At 43.5% G+C, this 12,114-nt stretch overlaps 1 protein-coding gene and 1 long non-coding RNA gene across 6 annotated transcripts in view; both read right to left on the bottom strand.

Annotated features, from left to right (window-relative positions):
• Window positions 1-12,114, bottom strand: part of FRMD4B (FERM domain containing 4B) — a 320,596-nt gene that overhangs the window by 134,689 nt on the left and 173,793 nt on the right. The gene's annotated exons all lie outside the window — the stretch shown is intronic.
• On the bottom strand, window positions 6,811-12,096 carry LOC140610004 (uncharacterized). The gene is made up of 2 exons (XR_012011794.1): window positions 10,787-12,096; window positions 6,811-10,159 (listed from the first exon to the last, which is right to left on the bottom strand). It is a non-coding gene; the product is annotated as an uncharacterized lncRNA (long non-coding RNA).

Genomic DNA, 12,114 nt, shown 5'->3' with positions numbered 1-12,114 from the left:
TACTTTCTTTTTTAAAATTTTTTTAAAAAAGATTTTCTTTATTTATTCTTGAAAGACAGAGAGAGAGAGAGAGGCAGAGACACAGGCAGAGGGAGAAGCAGGCTCCATGCAGGGAGCCCGGTGCGGGACTCGATCCAGAGACTCTAGGATCATGCCCTGGGCCGAAGGCAGGTGCTAAACCGCTGAGCCACCCGGGCTGCCCTACTTTCTTTTTTTTTTTTTTTAAATATTTTATTTATTTATTCATGAGAGACACACAGAGAGAAGTGGAGACACAGACAGAGGGAGAAGCAGGCTCCATGCAGGGAGCCCAACGTGGGACTCGATCCCAGGACCCCGGGATCATGCACTTAGCCGAAGGCAGACGCTCAACCGCTGAGCCACCCAGTCACCCCTGTTCTACTTTCTTATTGTAGTTCCCCAAATCCCCGGTGACAGAGCTCACCCCCAGGGTCTGCCGACCAAGGATTGAGTGCTCCTGTCACAAGTTCAATGTCATTTGCTTTTCCTGGTTCCTTGGCCACTGGAACGCAAGCTTCATTTACTGCTGCTCTCCTAGCTTCTCGAACAGTGCCGAGCCCATGGCAGGGCTCGCTAACTATGTGTGGAATGAATGAATTTCCCTTTATTTCCATCTGCCGCCCCACTTCTGAGTTTCCTCCCTCTCCCTGTCAAGGTCTCCCTGGCAAGTGAGGGACTCCTCCTGCCTCTTCATTGCCAGATCCCAACCAGCTGTGTTGCTATCCTTCTGGAATCTTTCAAACCATTGGAACTCTTCTCCCTGCAGAATGAGGCCACCGTGACCTTAAAGCATAGGTGAAAGATGTTTCCAGCTTTTTCATTCACAAGCAGAACTGAGCATGTGTCATTGTGCTCTGTTGGCAAGTTTCTCCCCACTTCTGCGGTGGCCGTTTTAATCTCGGTTCTGCTCTGCCTCCAGCAGAAGGGACAAGTCTTGTGAGAGGAAATCTCACCCAACAACACACAGCTGTATCCAGGGAACCAAATATTTTCCCCTGAGGCCCTGCCTCAGCATTGCTTCTTGGCCTTGCTGTTCTGGAATAGCCTCTCTGGAGGTAGAGAGGGGCTGGGTCACTTAAACAAAAACAAAAACAAAAAATGTGGGTGCTTCTGGCAAGAGTGGCCTGGATGGTGGCTTCTGCAAACTCATTGGGAAATCATTACATTCCGGAATTCCTAGAGCCTTTTTGATCATATGTGCTTTAGTTGGGGTGGGGGTGTATGGGGTGATAACACAGGGTGGAGCTCGCCCACTCGGCGACTTGGTGCAGGACGGTGGTTTGGGAATCACCGCTCAGAAGTCAGATGGATATGAGGTCTCAGCCTGGCTCTAACTACCTGGCCACTTCAGGCAGGACACTTGCACCCTCTGAGCAGCTGCTGTGCAATGGGAATATTTTTGCCTCATGCTCTGTAAGCATTCCATAAGGAGCAGCTAGTGTTACTTTTTTCAAACGTAGTGTATTATTCCAGACGTGTGAAAGTCAAGAGTATAGGCTTCGGAGTCAGACAGACTCAGGTTTAAGCCCCAGCCCTGCTCTTCAGTTCCTGTGTGGCCTAGTCCGGGTTACTTCACTTCTCTTGAGCCTGGTTTTCCTCCATCTGAAAATGGGAATAATGGGCAGCCCGGGTGGCCCAGCGGTTTAGCACCGCCTTCAGCCCAGGGTGTGACCCTGGAGACCTGGGATCGAGTCCCATGTCGGGCTCCTTGCATGGAGCCTGCTTCTCCCTCTGCCTGTGTCTCTGCCTCTCTCTCTTTCTGTGCCTCTCATGAACAAATAAATAAAATCTTTTAAAAAATGGGGATAATAAGCACCCATTTCCCTGGCTTGGGAGGTTCACATGAGATAATATACATAAAAGTGCTTAGCAGAGGGCATGCAGTTTTTAGTAGTATTATATTACATCTTTCATTAATAAAGACCAAGCGATTGCCACACACTCCTTCAGAGCAGCTGTCTTCAAAGGCCACGTTCCAGTGCGAGCAGGTCCTACTCTGCCTTCGAACTCTACTGCACAGAAAGGAACAAGTAGCTCGGGCCGTGTCAGACTTGGTCTGAACATTCTAATTAGTAATAATATCACCTTACCTGTCTAGAGAGCTTCAAAGTTTCAAAGTGCCTTCACTTCTATTTATTCTTTTAAACTTTACACGTTTTAATGTGCCAGAAGTGTCATAATCCGATTTTATGGATGAGGCCACTGAGGTCCAAAGAAGGGATGTGACTTCTCCGTGGTCACACAGCTAGACAGAGCTGAGACTCCCGACTGGAGTTCCTGCTTTCTACTGCCCCAATCCCCTGACCCTTATGAAATATTCACCAAGAAGTAAAGTTAGAAAAGAAAAAAACCCACTAAAATACAAGGCAGCTCCTGCATGCAAAGCTTCCTCTTGTGTGTTTTATAGTGGGAAGGCTTCCATTAACATTAAATTAGAACTGCAAAGAGAATGTAGCTCTCCGACCCAGGGGTGCTTTGGGGAACCTGCAGTGCTCCATCAGCACGGTTCAGGCTGCCTCCCTTCCTCCCATGTGCTCACTCTGCCAGTCCCCAAAGCCTTTTAGTAGTCTGAAGTCCATGAAAAGAAATGCACTCTTAAAAAATGGGAGCATTTTTTAACAGCCCTAGAGATCAAAGTCTGGGTTTTTCAGGCATGGGAACTATTACTCTAACTACTGACACCTTTTGAGTCCTAGAGGGTTTAAGGCACTGGAGCAGAGTTTTATCAAGAGAGGTGATTTATTTAAACAAGAAAAGTGGATCCTGTAGTGCTGGTGGGGACTGAAGGTGGAGAGCCTACAGAGGTCACCCCCAGACCTCCATGAATTTTGTGGTTGGGAATTAGGAGTATTTGTAGAACTTTTGTTTTGTTCCATTACAATGCCATTCCTTTTGTTTTACAGCCAGTTGGTGTTCTGCTGAGTTCCTACTGAAATTCATGTGTCTCCTGCCTCTGCAACCACAGTGGTTAAGCAGTTAATAAAAACTACATTGGGACACCTGGATGGCCCAGTTGGTTAAGTATCTGACTCTTGATTCAGCTCAGGTTGTGATCTCAGGGTTCTGGGGGCGCATCCCACGTGGGGCTCTGCAGTCAGTGTGGAGCCTGCTTGAGATTCTCTCTCTTCCTCTCCCTCTGCTCATGCTCTCTATCTCTCTAAATAAATAAATAAATAAAATCTTAAAAAAAAAGTTTAAAAACTGCATTGAAGGCAATCAGGGTTATTATTTATTTATTTATTTTTTGCAATTGAGAATATTCTATTTTATCGTTTCTTCCCTCTGATTATATAATGCCAAATTCCCACCAAATTGTGAACACTCTCCATTTTGCTGGTTTCATTCATTGGTTTATTTTGTTTGCTTTATGGCGAATGAGTATTCTTGGAGCACCTACTCTGTGTCAGGCTCCCAGAGATAAAATAATAATTGCCCATTTTTGTTTGGTGGGAGGGGAATCAGACAAATGAATATAATGCCATAATGGAAGTGACCAGAAATTATTTTTCTTTGATGTACAGATAATGAAATATGTCATTTTAAGTGACCTTCTGGCTTTCCTAATCAAGATAGAACAGAGGTGAAAAGGGCCAGTCTTTCGCATCAGGGGCCAGTAGAACTCCCTGAGATGCAAGCAATGCTCTGGTGCACGAGGGCTGTTTGGTATGGCTGACACTTGATGGAGCTATGATCGGGAGTGTCAGCTTTGAGGAGAGGTCCCAGAGGAGGAGAAAGAAAATGGTGGGCTTTACAACCTCTTCAATTCCTGGCTCTGGGGCCTTGGGCATTTGGTGAAATGTTTTTTGAGCCACTGTTTTCCCATTTGTAAAATGGGAAAATAATACTATCTATAATCCTTTGCATTGATCCCCTTATCTCAAATTAATGGGGTTTTCCTCCCCCTTTATTCCTGCTTGTGATAACCATGGGAGAAACTTAAGTGGTAGGACTGGAACTAAACAATTGGAAAAAATTTTTGGAATAATTTGCTCCTTTCTTCTGCCTGTTAGATGATGCAGGTTGAGTGGGGTAATCTGCTGGACTCCATAAATTGTGACAGCACCATGCCTACGAGGGGCCTTCGCTCAATGACCCTTGGGCTTCAGGAGTGCTTATGCAGGAGGTCTGAAGCCTGAATGCCTGGCTTCACATCTCAGCATGACTGCTTTATCAACTATGTGATTACCATCCATTCATGCATTCACAAATATTTATCAAGCTCTAGTTGGGTGCCAGAATTTATCACAGACTCTTGATATTCAGCAGGGACACAGCCAAGGAGCTCCCTTCTTACAGGGCTCACTAGTAGAGGAAACAGCCAACAACCAAGGAAGCTAACCAATACACGGGATGAGTTCAGATCATACTGAGTACTGTGAAAACAAGAAAATAGAATGTGATACAGGAAAGTTATTACTTTAGAGTAGTCAGGAAGGGGCTATTTGAGGAAATGATACTTAATCTGAGATGGGAATGATAAGGAGTCAGCCTTGGGAATACCTGGAAAAAGAACATTCCAGACACAGGGCCAAATAAGTGCTAATGGCCTGTGGTAGGAATGTGCTTTAAGATATGCTGCATAACTTTTTTTCATTATTGCACTCTTAAGGAGCCTCTCTAGACCTAGAGCCCCCCACCCTAACACCCTCCTCCTCCATGAAATTTTAACACCATGAACACATTATATTCCTCTTGGGTGAAGGTGAACTTTGGAGGGCCACAAACTATTCTAATATCTAAGGGTTTTTGTTTTTGTTTTTGGGTTTTTTTTGCCCAAGAACCAAGATTTGCTTCCTTGGAAGTGAAATCTCACCACTGAGAGTCAATAGTTTAAGAAAAAAAATGGCAGCAAGTGTGCCTGGAGCTTAGTCTCCCAAAGGAAAATGACAGGAGACAAGGGCACAGAGTTAAAAAGGGGTTCATCAGTGGCACTCCAAGTGTGTTCCCCACCAACCGGGGCTTGCTAGAAATGCAGAGTGGTGCTCAGGCCATCTGTTTTAGCAAGCCCTCTGGGTCACTCTGATATATACTAAAGTCTGGAAAACACTAGGCTGTGTCATTTCCTTAACTGTGGGCCATAGTAAGGATCATGGACTTTATTTTAACTGTAGGGGAAGGCTCTCAGAGGCTTCCAGGGATGGGGGAGACGTGATCTAGGGACACTCACAAAAGAAAAATCTGGTTACTATGGGATGAGGGCAAGGAGAGACAGAAATGGAAGAAAGAGAAACAAGTCTTCTGGTTCGTGTCTATGAAATGGAGATATGGCTGAGACCAATTTCATAAGGTTGTAGTGAGCATCAAGTGAGCGAATACATGTAAAGAACTTGGCACAGTGCTTGGCAGATTGAAAGCACCCAATAATTAATACAACTATTCTGTTTTGCCCCTTATTTCTCTCTTTCAAACACCCACGGGTTAGTATCCAAATACAGATTCGCCACCCCTTTTAGGTCTCTATTTTTGCCAGTGTTAACCAACTTCAGCAGCTGGTGGGCTAGTAAAGTATCTCTGTGGGCCAGTAAATCTGTAATGTGTTTACAAGGCTGCTTCAGGTCATGGTGAGAGTCCATGGTGTTCTATTCAGTTCCCTTTCTTGTTCTTTTTTACTGTGAGATTTAGCTGCTGGCCTAGAAAATGAAAGTTCATGTAAAACACAAGTTTTAGAATAAGTTCTATCATTAACTTTGGATGGTTTTCACATCTGTCAAATAGGAAGTGCCCTGGGCAGGGAGGCAGGACAATGTTGTGTTCAGCACGCTTGGACTTTGACACGAGGCAACCCTGGATGCAAGACGTGACTCTGCTGGTGGGACGCTGGGCAGTGAGCCCCTGTAAATCTGTTTCTTTGTCTGGAAAATGTGGATATTAATAGCACCTGCTTACCCCATGGAATTGAGGCTGAAATACCAGAATGCATGGAAAGCATGATGGCCACAAAGTGTGAGCCATGATGATAATGATGATGATGATGAGTGAACCTGCCACAGGTACAACAGGACTATGTGAACCATTATGGAACACGTAGTTCTTTTCTGCCGGGAAAGGCAGAAAACAACTTTTGGCTTAGAAAGGATGTCACTGGGATGGGTTGATGACACACATAAGACATTCTCAAGCAGTTTGTTTTCTATACATATTAGTAGGTTGATCTGAAATAATCCAGCCAGCTCAGGAGAACACTACTCAGTGTCTTTATATGACAGGCATGGAAGGTTCCTGACAGGGTCTTGATGGAGGCATTTACTTTCAGAACTGACCTAATTCAATCAGAAGAAAGCTCCTATCCCTAACACTGCGCACCCACCCCTGCCTGCCTGCTTTCTGCCTAGCCTTCTCCTCCTTCTCTGGGCTCCAGCTACCCGGTCCTCTTCCAGTTTTTCCTCTGTGTCATCTCCTTACCACCTCAAAGCACAAGAGAGTAGGGAAAGCGCACTCTAACCCAATTTATCCTTAAAAATATATGCTAAAAATCATTTTACTATCAAAGCCACAACTCGTGTAGTTGCTATGTTTGAAGACTGGAGAATCACATTGCCTGGGGCTCAAATTCGGATTCAGCTAATTTGCTAGCAGCACAACCAGGGGCAAAGGACCTCATCCCTTTGTTACTTAGTTTTCTGATCTGCATAATGGACACAATAGCGGTGCCTGGGACAGTGTACATAGAGTGTCTGGAATAGCTCTGAGCTACATAACTGTTATTTATTTATTTAATTAATAATTTAATTAACTGCTATTTATTTATTTAATTAATAATTTAATTGTTATTTATATAAAAAGTATTACTTTTTCTTTTAGCTCTTTGTACTTTTCTTTGCCATACTTTTTACAATTGTAATTAAATAACGATGTGCTTCGTTTACAGTATCTTCCTCCAGGGACCCTATCTGTCTCTTAATCCCTCTTCCCCAGCTTGTAGCACACACCCTGAAGAAGCTGCTGCTCAGTAAACAGCTGTCGAATGAAAAACATTGAGTTGCTTAATTCATTTTTTTAAAATTGAGGAAGCAATATAGTCTTTTTTTCATATAAAATATTGAAAAGTATTACTGGTTATTTTAAAAAGAGGGAAAAAAGGACAATGAATGCAAAGCAAGATTCGTGGGTGCACTGGACCTCAGTACTTGCTCTAATAAAGAGGGGTGCTTGCACCATGAGATGGGAGCTTGGGGGTGTGCATGGTTACCGCAAACAATGGCCTATTGCTCCAGCTCAAATGCAGTGGTTACTGCAAAATCTCTGAAGGTTTTCAGATGAATCCCTGAAGCTAGATGGCTGCTCTAATGGTGAGTGGAGCAATTACCTTCAGGTCCCACTAGAGTGAACTGACTCTCAACTCAAGGCCAAGTACCAAGAGGGAGCCTCCTTCCTCCACACCCTGTTCATTGCCAAAGGTATGACTCCTGTTCCCAGAGGAACAGTATAAATAGCTGTAGAGGATGAGGTGGCAGGACTTGCTCTGCTCTTAGATCCTAAATACCTTTTCTGCAGCCCATGTCAATTCCAGGACACCACACATCTAGGGGCTAAAATAAGGTTAGGTCCTCAAAAGTTCCAGAGAAACTTGTTTCTTGGGGATCATAAAGAGGCCAACTAGTTTCTCACCATTTCTCTGAAAGATACTGTTATTCCAGTTCTTTAACTAGGATACATAGACCTTTCACGGGTCTACTGAGGTGAGAAGGGTTTGAAAACATCACCTCCTCCCCCAATATAAGCAAAATGTGCTGGTGAGACTCTTGCCAGGAAGAGTCTCTATAACTTTGATCAGATTTTTATTGAGTCCATATCCTTCAAGTGATTTAGAACCAGGTCCTTAAAAAGATGGACAGTTGACCTCAAGCCCAAGCTCGAAGGCTGCAATGGACACGTTGTGATCAGTTATTTGTGGATCTGCACCCAGTGAAATCCAGACAAATGGCTATGGGCTCAGGTAACCCCATGTGGCCAAAACGATGGAAGGCTGGCAAGTATTCTTACAGTGGCAAGATGTGCAGAGATCCAAATGTGGAGTGATGAATAACTGGTTCTTACTTATGTCATCGTGAACACGAAAGGGCCCTGAGAAAAAATGACCTATTCATTTCTGCTTTCTCAATCTGCTGGTGGTGTCTACCTGTTTTACTGACACTTCATTTCCTGGGCTTGGGCTAGAGGAATAATAATAATAATAATATTAAATAATGTGAACTGTCTTTTATTAGGTATGGCTTGAGTGCCAGAGGCAGGCTCTAATGCCCTCAACAACCTTATAAGGTCACTTTAACCAGCCCTATCAGAAGGTCAGAGGCGGTCACTCAGTTCCTAAGTGGCAAGCAGAGTTTACACGTAAGATGCAGGACACTGCACTCTTACCACTTCCTCTCTTTCTGGTTTCATTTCGACAGGGCCTATCAAAAACAGAACTCTTACTGATTGGCCCCTGAATGCATTAGTGCCATTGTTTATTTTATTTTATTTTATTTTTTTATTTATTTATGATAGTCACACAGAGAGAGAGAGAGAGAGAAAGGCAGAGACACAGGCAGAGGGAGAAGCAGGCTCCCCGCACCAGGAGCCCGATGTGGGATTCGATCCCGGGTCTCCAGGATCGTGCCCTGGGCCAAAGGCAGGCGCCACACTGCTGCGCCACCCAGGGATCCCAGTGCCATTGTTGTAGTCAACACTGTTGGATTTCTACCTAAGTACACCCCTGTTGGTTTAATCCTTTTATTCAAAATCAGGTTAATTAAATTCTACTATGCACGGCCATTTCCCACCAAGAACTTGTGAACTCCCCAAGAGTGAATGGCTAACAGACTACAAGTCAAGCTTGTAAGAGCTACAGGGAGTCCGTTTGCACTCTCCTGCTGGTGGAGGCTTCAGAACTGCAGCGGATGCATGGCATTCACCCTTGGGAGCCTCTGCCTGGACCATCACGGAAGCAGTGTACCCACCGGAGAAAGAGGTGTTGACTTTGCAAGAATTTGGAATCCACGGAGCCGTGTTACATTTCAGCATAAGAGCTGCATCCAGTATTTACAAGGTCCTGACTTCTTCCTAGAGAGCATCCCAGCATCTGATTCCAGTTTGCAGGTTCAGTAATTCAGCAGTACTTAGTCTGCTCCCACTCCTCTCCTGCCACTGGTTCTACAGGTGCCTGGGTCATTGGAGCCCAGGCCCTCTACTCCTTCCACAGTGAAAAGGAAAATATCAGTGGAGAGGAAGGAAGGAGGGAGAGAAGGATGGGAAAGAGAGGACTAAGAGAGAGGGAGATGGGGGTAAGCAGAGAGATAGAGCTGCCATTTTTCCGGGTGACAGGGAGGTCAATACAGATAGTTAGAGGTACAAATAATTCAGGGCTGGAAAGGAGCCCTAGCATGAGACTAATTCACCCCACAAATATGGACTTGAAAGCCTGGATGGGAAGAATTAGCTGCTCTAAGGCCACAGAGTTTATCAGGAAATGGCAGAGTTAGACCTACAATCCATCGCCTCTCTGTCCACTGAGCCGTTTGGCAACATCCCACTGCTTTACCAGATAAAGATTCTCTCTTATGGAAGGTCAGTTTCTGGCCTAATTCCATTCCTGGTTGGGAAACCCGAACCTGAACACATCAAGTTGAAAAAGTGATATTAAGTAAAATCTTGAAAATAAATATGAGTTCTGCTGACTTGTTTATTCTAAGTTCCAAGGATAGAAGAAAAACAAAACCAAAAGAGAGAATAAAGCAATATAAGAAAACAGAAGTGAACATATCCTTACACCCCCATCTACAAAGGCTTCCTTTAGGGGGAAAAAAAACCCTCTAAAATAAGCAGAAGGTGTCCAATATCTTCCTTTTCTTTACTTACTTTTATTGGAATGATAAACTGCTTGCCTATCCTTGCCACATTATGTAATATATGTTCATGTATATTTGAGCCTATCTTCAGCTTTATCTTTCTGGTTTAAAAAAGTCTTTCATTTACAAATTTTTGCAGTTTTGGGGATCCCTGGGTGGCTCAGTGGTTTAGCACCTGCCTTCAGCCCAGGATGTGATCGGAGTCCTCTCTCCAATCCAGAATCACAGGATCGAGTCTCGCGTTGGGCTCCCTGCATGGAGCCTGCTTCTCCTTCTGCCTCTCTCTCTCTCCATCTCTCTCCTCTCTGTCTCTGTCTCATGAATAAATAAATAAAATCTTAAAAAAAATTTTTTTTTGCAGTTTTCCAATATCAAGCAAAAAAAAAAACCCAAAAAAGTCTTTATTGGAGTTTCATGAAATCCATCTCAAGGACAAACAAAAGTCTCCTACTTCAACTATGATCTTGAGACAGGTCTTTACTAAGAACTCACCAATATTTTTCAGTTTCTACAATATTTTCCAAGCTATGAGAAAGTGATTGAGTACATTTTTATCCAGTACTACAGCTTGTGGTGAAAGAGACAAGGCAACGGGGTCCTTCACGTACTTGTCTGTTGGTTTTTGCCAAAAGTTGTAAGCAGTGCATAATAAGAAGCAAAACTTCATTTGAGATCAGTTACCACATTTTTAGCCCAAGATAGACATAAATGAGAAATAACCTGATTTCCATGTAATTTGGAGATGCTGGAAATTAGACAAAGCAATCAGCTGGTCCTAGAAACAACACAGTGGTGGACAGGGTATAGAATCAGGACTCTGGAGATTCTAGGCTGTGCCTTGTCCTTAATGGGATATGAGATCTTAGAAACATTTCCCCACTACTCTGGATTTTAATTCTGTCAGTAATAGAATGAAGGGACCAGACAAAGCGACTTACAAGGTTCCTTTGGGCTCAAATATTCCATGGCAAAAACATACTTTACAATTCTACTCAACCAGTGGTCTTTGTCTACCACCCATCCCCCTCTCTCCCAATAGTTTCTGAGCACCTGCTGGGGGGCATGGTATCTGTGGTGAGAGCCTCCATTCTCTCACCACTTTCCTGTGTGTTCCAAATGGAAGGCCAAATAAATGATGCATAGAACACACAGAATATGCTCTGGACTGGAATTTGGAATGTCTGTGACTATCTTAGAACTTCTGCTAAGAAGTGTAGTTTCTGGTTCCTGAGGAGGCTGCATTGCAAGAGAGTCTCACTTCCAGAGAGGTTCTATGGCCTGAATCTAAAGAAAAGGATCATTGAATGTGAGGTGCTGGGTCACCGTAATGCCGGTCTGAGAACCAAGTGAAAGGAACACATTTTGGTTAAGATTATATTCCTTTCTACTCCTTCAGATCATTTGATAACTTTAGATAGAATTAATTTAGAGAGCACCAATTCATTTCTCAGGCTACGCTGTGGTATTATATTATGGCAAGGGGGTATTATCCCAGTCCCTATTGTGATGTATTTATTTCCTTGATGTTTCTCTTCTGTACCCAATCCTACCCACTTCCTCCACAGACTTCCTTCTATACCCAAGGGTTTTACAGTCTCCTGGATGAGACAATTTCCTTTGTTTTCTGAAGTCAACCCAGATTTTCCTCCCCTCCTCCATCTCCAACATCTACCTATCAGAGAAAAAAATGGACATGTGGAGTTAAATTTGATGAGTTTACCAACACCACACTATAAGGGAGGAAAGAAAAAAAAAAAAGCTTCCCTTAAATTAGGATGTAGAACTTCCTCTGACAAATCATACAAGTTTTATGAATTAATTAAAAGCCATCCCCCAAAATGATATTCCCAAGGTCACTGCCTTGAGCTGCTGAATTCTGATCACATAGTCTTCACCATAATCTTGACTCCGGGACAGAATTCACTTTCCTGCTGCTTTTTTCAAGCAAGACAGGGACAAATATTCATAGGTCCTTTTAGAAAGGCAACTAATGAGTTCTAGATCCCCACAGAATCTTTGCTGCCAAGTGCCCACAAAGATAGAGAAGTGCTCACCACACACATTGTACTGAGGACATGATTAACAACTGGAAACCCAAAAGTATTTTCATGCTGCTCACTGACACAGTTCCTGCCCTCTCCCTGTCCCTTCCATATCCATAAAGGAGCTTGAGCCTTTAAAATTAACGACCACCAAAAAGCAAAAAAACAAAAACAAAAAAAAAAGAAAGAAAGAAAAGAGAAAGTAAGAAAGAAAAGAAAAAGGG

Source organism: Canis lupus, chromosome 19 (assembly GCF_048164855.1).
Source record: "Canis lupus baileyi chromosome 19, mCanLup2.hap1, whole genome shotgun sequence".
NCBI lineage: Eukaryota > Metazoa > Chordata > Mammalia > Carnivora > Canidae > Canis > Canis lupus.
Note: the sequence above shows the minus strand (reverse complement) of the source record. Positions and strands in the feature narration are given on the sequence as shown.